The 7,140-nt window shown below is 42.6% G+C and overlaps 1 long non-coding RNA gene across 1 annotated transcript; it reads left to right on the top strand.

Annotated features, from left to right (window-relative positions):
* The first annotated feature begins 197 nt into the window (after positions 1-197).
* LOC136442898 (uncharacterized) lies at positions 198-3,557 on the top strand. The gene is made up of 4 exons (XR_010757064.1): positions 198-295; positions 1,830-2,069; positions 2,808-2,873; positions 3,343-3,557. It is a non-coding gene; the product is annotated as an uncharacterized lncRNA (long non-coding RNA).
* Positions 3,558-7,140: the final 3,583 nt, after the last annotated feature.

Genomic DNA, 7,140 nt, shown 5'->3' on the forward strand with positions numbered 1-7,140 from the left:
AATCATTGTCCATAGATTACTAAAGTTAATTGCTAGGATTTCATGGTGACACAATACGCACATCGTAATGATTTTTTTTAATCAGCCCATGATCGTGATGTATTCTCCCGGCAGAGGTTTCCGTCGAGTGGGGTAGCAGGATATTTGGCGTTCCTCTTTCTTCCTTCGTGAAAGAGAATAATCGTGATGTACATTTCAGGTATAATCCCTGGAACTACAGCGGCCTTTACAACCTCGACAACACGGTCTCCCCCGACTACCCTGTCCCCATCCACAGCGACAACCCCTGCTCATGGTAAGTGTCAAATGTATCCCATTACTCTTTCCTATCTTTGCACGTCCCGTAATGGCTGACTCACAAATTAAAGACGAGTCTGGAGGCAAATTTCCATCTCACTGTATAGTCCCCCCCCCCCCCCACCGTCCCAACAACCAGGCCAGCTCACGTATGGCATATGGCATCATTTCCGTGTAAAAGTATCGTATTTAAAAACATCCCTTATAATAACGTCTCCGATGTCGTCTCGGGACTAAGATATCTTTATATTGCGTTATACGCAACAAAATACACTTTTCTAACATATCGTTACATATTATGGCATCATTTCCGTGTCAAAATATCAAAATTAGTACCTTAAACTAGCGAAAATACGTCTACGATATGCGTATCTTTACTACAAAAACGATGTCGTTTTACGTCTACGATATCGTCTCTCGGTACCAGATATCGTTATATGCCGTTATACACAACAACACCACGTTGTAAGCTGTTGCAATCGTAATACTATGAGACGCACAATGGTGGGTCAAAGTAGAAAACAATTTCCTCCCCGCAAAAGTTACTTAGACCAAACAAATGTTACAGTGGAACTCATACGCACTTGAATATACGCACAAGTATGACAGGGCCCTAAGATGAGAGCTGATGTTTGTAACTTCTATATATACTGATCACACAGTCTTTCAAACTGCAACCCTATTCCTGTACACGTGCAAAGAAAACATCTTGACAACAGCATCTTAGCTTGGAACGTTACCAATGGCTCTTTTATTGAAAACAATGATTGAGTGAAAGGGAGGGGCACTCCATTGCAATATCACCTATCGATGAAAATTGGCATCAATGCGTACGACAGGAGTGATGAGTGACCTAGATTGACATCCAGAATGCTTTATACAAACATTGAATGTTTTTCTTTCAACCTTTCATCATGTGGACATCACTAGGCTGATGGAGCCACGAAGAAGATTAACTGTCATACAGGGTCCCGTGAAACCCGAGTGCTTGGATCATTTGGCCAACAAAGGCTCGTTTAACCTGTGCGCACGTAACAGAACCGATCATTGTTCTTGTCCTCGGTGCAGGATTTCCGGGGTGAAAATCATTGTCCATAGATTACTAAAGTTAATTGCTAGGCTCCCGTAATGGCTGACTCACAAATTAAAGACGAGTCTGGAGGCAAATTTCCATCTCACTGTATAGTCCCCCCCCCACCGTCCCAACAACCAGGCCAGCTCACGTATGGCATATGGCATCATTTCAAAACTCATCTCTAATCATCTCTAACGCTCTAACAAAACACACTTTTCGGGCATATTTAGACATATAAAGATACATCTTGATAGCAGAGTCATAAGATATCTGTTAAAATCTGACGGCACATGTTTGTAATAAGAAATGCATATATTTAATACATCTGTATGTGTATTATGTTGCTATGGGTCGTTGAATGGGAAATAAAGAAATTCAATTCAAATCAATATAGCATAGCTGAAGCCTGAAGGTGTCCTCTTCTAAAACGTAGTACTACATTCTACTTTATTTTCAGAAACATGTGGACTGTCGTCTTTTCGCCATGTCCCTCAAACTCGTTGCCCGGGAGATATTCTGACAAGTCATCAAGATGTCACCCTCCAGTTCTGTGTAGATGCTTGCTGTGCATATTCGAAATGCCAGTCATTTAACTACAACACCCAATCTGTATGCCATTTGAAACCCTTTATCTGCTCTGCCGAGGAGAAAGAGGCGACAGTTATGGGCAACATGTACGATCGGATTGTTGGACAAGGTGGGTGCGTTTGTATTACAGCAGCGCAATACGTGCGGAAACACGGGCAGATTGTGTCATTGTTACATTGCAGTTTACACGACATAATGGGTCAATTTCCAAGCAGAGAGAAAAGCGTACGGTTTTCAACCGGTGGCACACCATATCATTGCAGCTCTCCAAATAATTGCATTTACACTGTTGGGGGAGTTCCAGTATACCTGAGAAGAGTGCGTCACACTCTTGGAGCGTGGTAATTTTCAAGCAGAAGGCTGAGCGGATTTATGAAAGAGGGTTCGCGTAGAGGAAAGTAACGCTAACCCAACCTTAATCCTATCCTTGAACCTAGTCGTTAAGCTGGTATTTCGCTTGACTGCGCCAGATTGCACCGGGCGTTTTTCAAAGTGGGCAGAAACCGGCGAGCCGTCCATTGAGACAAACTCCACGCGGGGGCAGTACCTCATCTGACATTTATTTGGCAAGGCAATTATTTGGCGCGACATCAGCAGGCTTGTAGTTGGCTGTCAGAAAGACCGGTGCCAGGCAGTCAAGAAATGTTAAATTCTTCCACACAAGCATCTGTTTGTCATGTCTGTTTGGATGAACTTGTCACAGAACTAACTTAATGTGTAAAAATTAAATCGAATCAAAACCCGAACAGGATAGAAATTCACCTTAAACTAAGAATTGGTAACACGATGTGTGTTTTTGCCGGTACGATTAGCGAATGTTTCAACCTGACTGATTTGTTCCCACCAGTGCCCACGTCTTTGCCTGCTGTGCAAACAACTACGTCTCCTCCGGCAAGAGCATTTGATCAACCAGGTATCTAGACAAACTATCTGTGTATATACTTTCAATATATATATAGAACACAACACGGTGTATTCCGTATCACCCGAGGTATCCGCCCTACCGTGGGTCGGATCGCCCGACGGCCGTCTACTAACTTTTGATCTGTACCGTATGTAAGGTATTTTATATTTCTTAATATTGTGTAATGTCCCTGTTTTATAAGGGGTCGTATGGCGTATTGAATCTTGATTGGCCAATTCAAATAGACTACTCAATATATGAACTGTATAAGCTTGTACAAAACCTCTTCCCTAGCCCTACTTAACTATATTCCTAATGCGACTAGACAAACCTCCCATTGAAAAACAAGTCTGTTCTTTTATATCGCACTCTAACCGGAAGCACAACTTTTTCCTTAGGTCTACTGGCCACATCTACAGTATAGTAGCACCCTTCTACAAGGGTTCTGAAATATTTATGTTCTTTTTTATCTTCGCAGCTTGTAACAATCCACGGCCAGTCGGGATGGAATCAGGTTCCATACAAGATGACAGCATCACTGCTTCCTCCTCTTATTCCTTGACCAGCCGAGCTCCCTTTTACGGTCGGTTGAATGCTCCTTATGACCGATTTTGGGTACCGAGCCCAAATAGCAGAATCGGGGAGTGGTTGCAGGTATGAACACGTTGACCAAACATTTACATATTTCACCAGTTGAGACAGGGACTACTTTCTGTCGAATTTATCGACAGTAATTCCATATTTTGCGCCAATTTTGTCTCCGTCGTCGAGGCGTGTTAATCTTTCATCATCTCAATTTCCCCTCAGAAATTTTGGGTAGGAAAGTTTATGAATTTCCGTCATTGATGATATTTTGCTGCAAAATCAAAGCTTATGACGATGAGTAGTATCAATCAATAGTAACAAACGGTGTATGTCGTTTGAAGATAGATATAGCCATCATACATGTTGTGGGCACTCTATAGAAAACATCAATTTTGTCTTTTAGGTAGATATAGGAGAAACAAGGCACGTGACGGGCACCATCGTTCAAGGTAGCGGCGTGACCTGGGGTGCGTGGGTGGAGTCCTACAAGCTACAGTACAGTGAAGATGGGAGCAGTTGGGCGACATATGGCTCCGAGAAGGTATCCTAAAGTGCTCATGTCACCGCAATTCAACATTTCTGAATTCCTGATTAGATTCAGCCATAACAACATTATTCAAAGAAAATAGACGTTTGTACCAAATATACAACCTTCTGATTTTATTGAACATCATATCTTACAAAGCATACTTCCACTTCTTGATTCCGAACGTCCGCCCGTAGCCACGCGAACCAGGTGCCGTGTCTGTTATGACGTCATGAGCAGAAATTAACTCGGCTACCCAGCGGTAGAAATCAAGAACTGGAAAAATGATTTGTCAAATTTTATGTTCAACAACATCCGAAGGGTGTATATTTTATACAAACTTCATGTTCATTGAATAATAGGATGGTTGCCTGTTGTGTTTTTCCGTAAATGGTAACGGAAGCATTGTTCTAATATCTTTCGTTGATATCTAAATCAAGTCATGTGTTGGTAAAATGGCTACCGTGCTCTACGTGTATCAATAACCGAGTTAGTACCAATTTGTTTATCTACCTACTAGGTCTTCCCTGGCAACACGAACGCTGGAGACCATGTAACAAACCTTTTGGACTACGCTGTTGATGCCCGTTACGTGCGTTTCGTTGTTCAGTCCTGGAACTACTATATCGCCATGAGGGTGGAGATTCTCGTCTGCATACCAGGCAAGGCTAATAGATCACACTGAAGACAAAACGTGTTTAACGCTTTTGCCACAACAAACGCGAGCGACAATACAAAATACTGTTAGCGCTGTTCTTTCTAGAAGTTTAATGTAGTGAGAACTACGCGTTATTTGATACAAAACAAGGAACAAATACATCGGCCAAAACGTGCCGGCGGCGCGGTCGCCGAATACCGCAAACTGGCAGCCAATTTGTGCGGCGGCTTATTTTAACTGTAGGAGACTTTGAAAGAGAATAACTCAAGCAGGCGTTGACGGATCGTCATGGGTGTTGGTATGTAGGTATTGAAATGAGTTTTTTTTTTAACCAGGGAGCTACTCTGCAGAAGGATTTCGGGTGTTCATAACGCTATCATATCATACTAAATCATGACAACAATATATTCAACAGAAAGCCTTTAAACAACGATTTGTGTCCATCAACTGGAGGGTCCATAAAGAGGAACCTTACAATTTTCGTGTCAACATACCGCCCTCCAAAACGTACCTTAGACAAGCGAAGATATGTCGCGTGCCCCACGTGGAAGCTAAGCATACGTACCATACGTTGTGTAGCCCCCATCGCAAGCGTGGTTATGTCCCACTCGAATTCAAAGTTTAGCTTACTCTCGCGTAAACGCGTCCCCCTACTCCACACCCCATATGCGAGCTGTGGTATACGTACCGTCTTGATCCACAGTCATGCGGTATACGGTACGTACACCATACCCCCGTCTAAGGCATTATTTCCGTATCAAAGTTACGGAGGTAAATACGCACCCTTTTTACCTCGCTTAATTCATGTAATGTGCGACATTAAGTACCATGGCACATCTGTCTGTTTCTTTGTGTGCACTTCCCTCCGCCTGTCCTTCCACTTAGAAATACGTCCCTGCCATCAAGCAGTGTCTGTAGGGTGGACTGCTGATGCTGACGAAGCCGCTCTAATCCAAACAAGTCTTCCACAGCTGAAGCAAAACTATCGGCTGCCATTTGTTTTGGGTAACCAAAGCAACGATGTAACACGTAACCTGATTGGTTGATAGCTTCCCAGCGTTCTTTACGCGCTGCTTCCGATGAGGGGAAGAAGGTGACGTCGTCATAACCATATGTGGCGGGTCTTTTTACCAGGGCCCCTTTGGCGAGCGATGTAACGTGGAGCGATATGGGGTCCTGGTTTAACGAGGCGAGGGTGCGTCGACGGGGGTGTGCCAATACAACCAAATGGTCGTTCTATTTTTTTTTGCGCGGAGTGCAAGCCTATCGTCTAAGCTTCTTATGATTCACGCTTTCACGCTACTTAAGCGCGCGTTTGATAATACGATATTTGGATGTAGAATGTACATTCTACTTTCTAGCATAGATAAGAGGGTCGATTCAACGATACTGTATTAAAAAATCATCAGAATTGCGATATAGAATACCTGCTGACGATAATGTATGGTACGTTTTATAACAATATCTTAGCATTGTGATTTATGTTGTGTATATGTAGAATACAATACGGGGTATTCCGTGTCACCGGAGGTCGGGTAGGATCGCCCGAAGGCCGTAGGCCGGAGGGCGATCTGACCCGCGGGAGGGCTGGGACCGAGAATGATGCGGAATGCACCGTGTTGTATTTTATTTATGTCATAACCACCCGAGAAAACACACATTTCAATGCGAAATGCGCCAGAAGTTGAGGGAATTTTGTGTCCTCGAACAAAAAACTATAACAACATTGATTCCAACCTCCGAATCCGATACTTTCGACGGCGGCGCAACCGGCGCGCTCGAAATGCATTCGAAATATTCTATGGATGCCCGTGTGATACAACTCTAGAACCTCATGTGACACGGATAGTTATCACACGGCCCGGAACACCCGTATCAGGCCCAGGCATGACATAAAACGGAATAAAGTGATATTCTTGTTCAGAGACGATATCGTGGACATAAAAATACGTATATCGCATTCTCGCTAAATTAAGGTAAGCATTTCAATACGATATTTTGACATGGAAATGAAATATTAGCAAAGATGTTTCTTTGTGTATGACGGCATACAACGATATTTTGGTACCGAGACGACATTGTAGACGTAAAACGATATCGTTTTTGCAGTAAAAAATACGTATATCGTAGACGTATTTTCACTAGTTAAAGGTACGCATTTTTATACGATATTTTGACACGGAAATGATGCCATATACATCCATGCATTGTCGACCCTAATGTCATCATTATCTAATCAGATCTTAGTAAATTTTGGGCTGATATTTTTCAGTGATTTATTGCACGTTTGTTTATCAATTTGTAGCATAAACAACTTAATTCGCCCCATGATTTCGACAAAAAAAAAACATCTGTATGTTTAGCAATCATCTCCTTGGTACAATACTTAGATTCCCCAAAGGGTCAGCATGGGGTATTGTAACGTATTGTTACATTGGTGTTATGTTTGAAGGACTCTCATATTGTAGTTCATCTCATGGTGTTTTAATAACAGTATAAAAACCCAC

The sequence above is a fragment of the Branchiostoma lanceolatum genome, chromosome 10 (assembly GCF_035083965.1).
Source record: "Branchiostoma lanceolatum isolate klBraLanc5 chromosome 10, klBraLanc5.hap2, whole genome shotgun sequence".
NCBI lineage: Eukaryota > Metazoa > Chordata > Leptocardii > Amphioxiformes > Branchiostomatidae > Branchiostoma > Branchiostoma lanceolatum.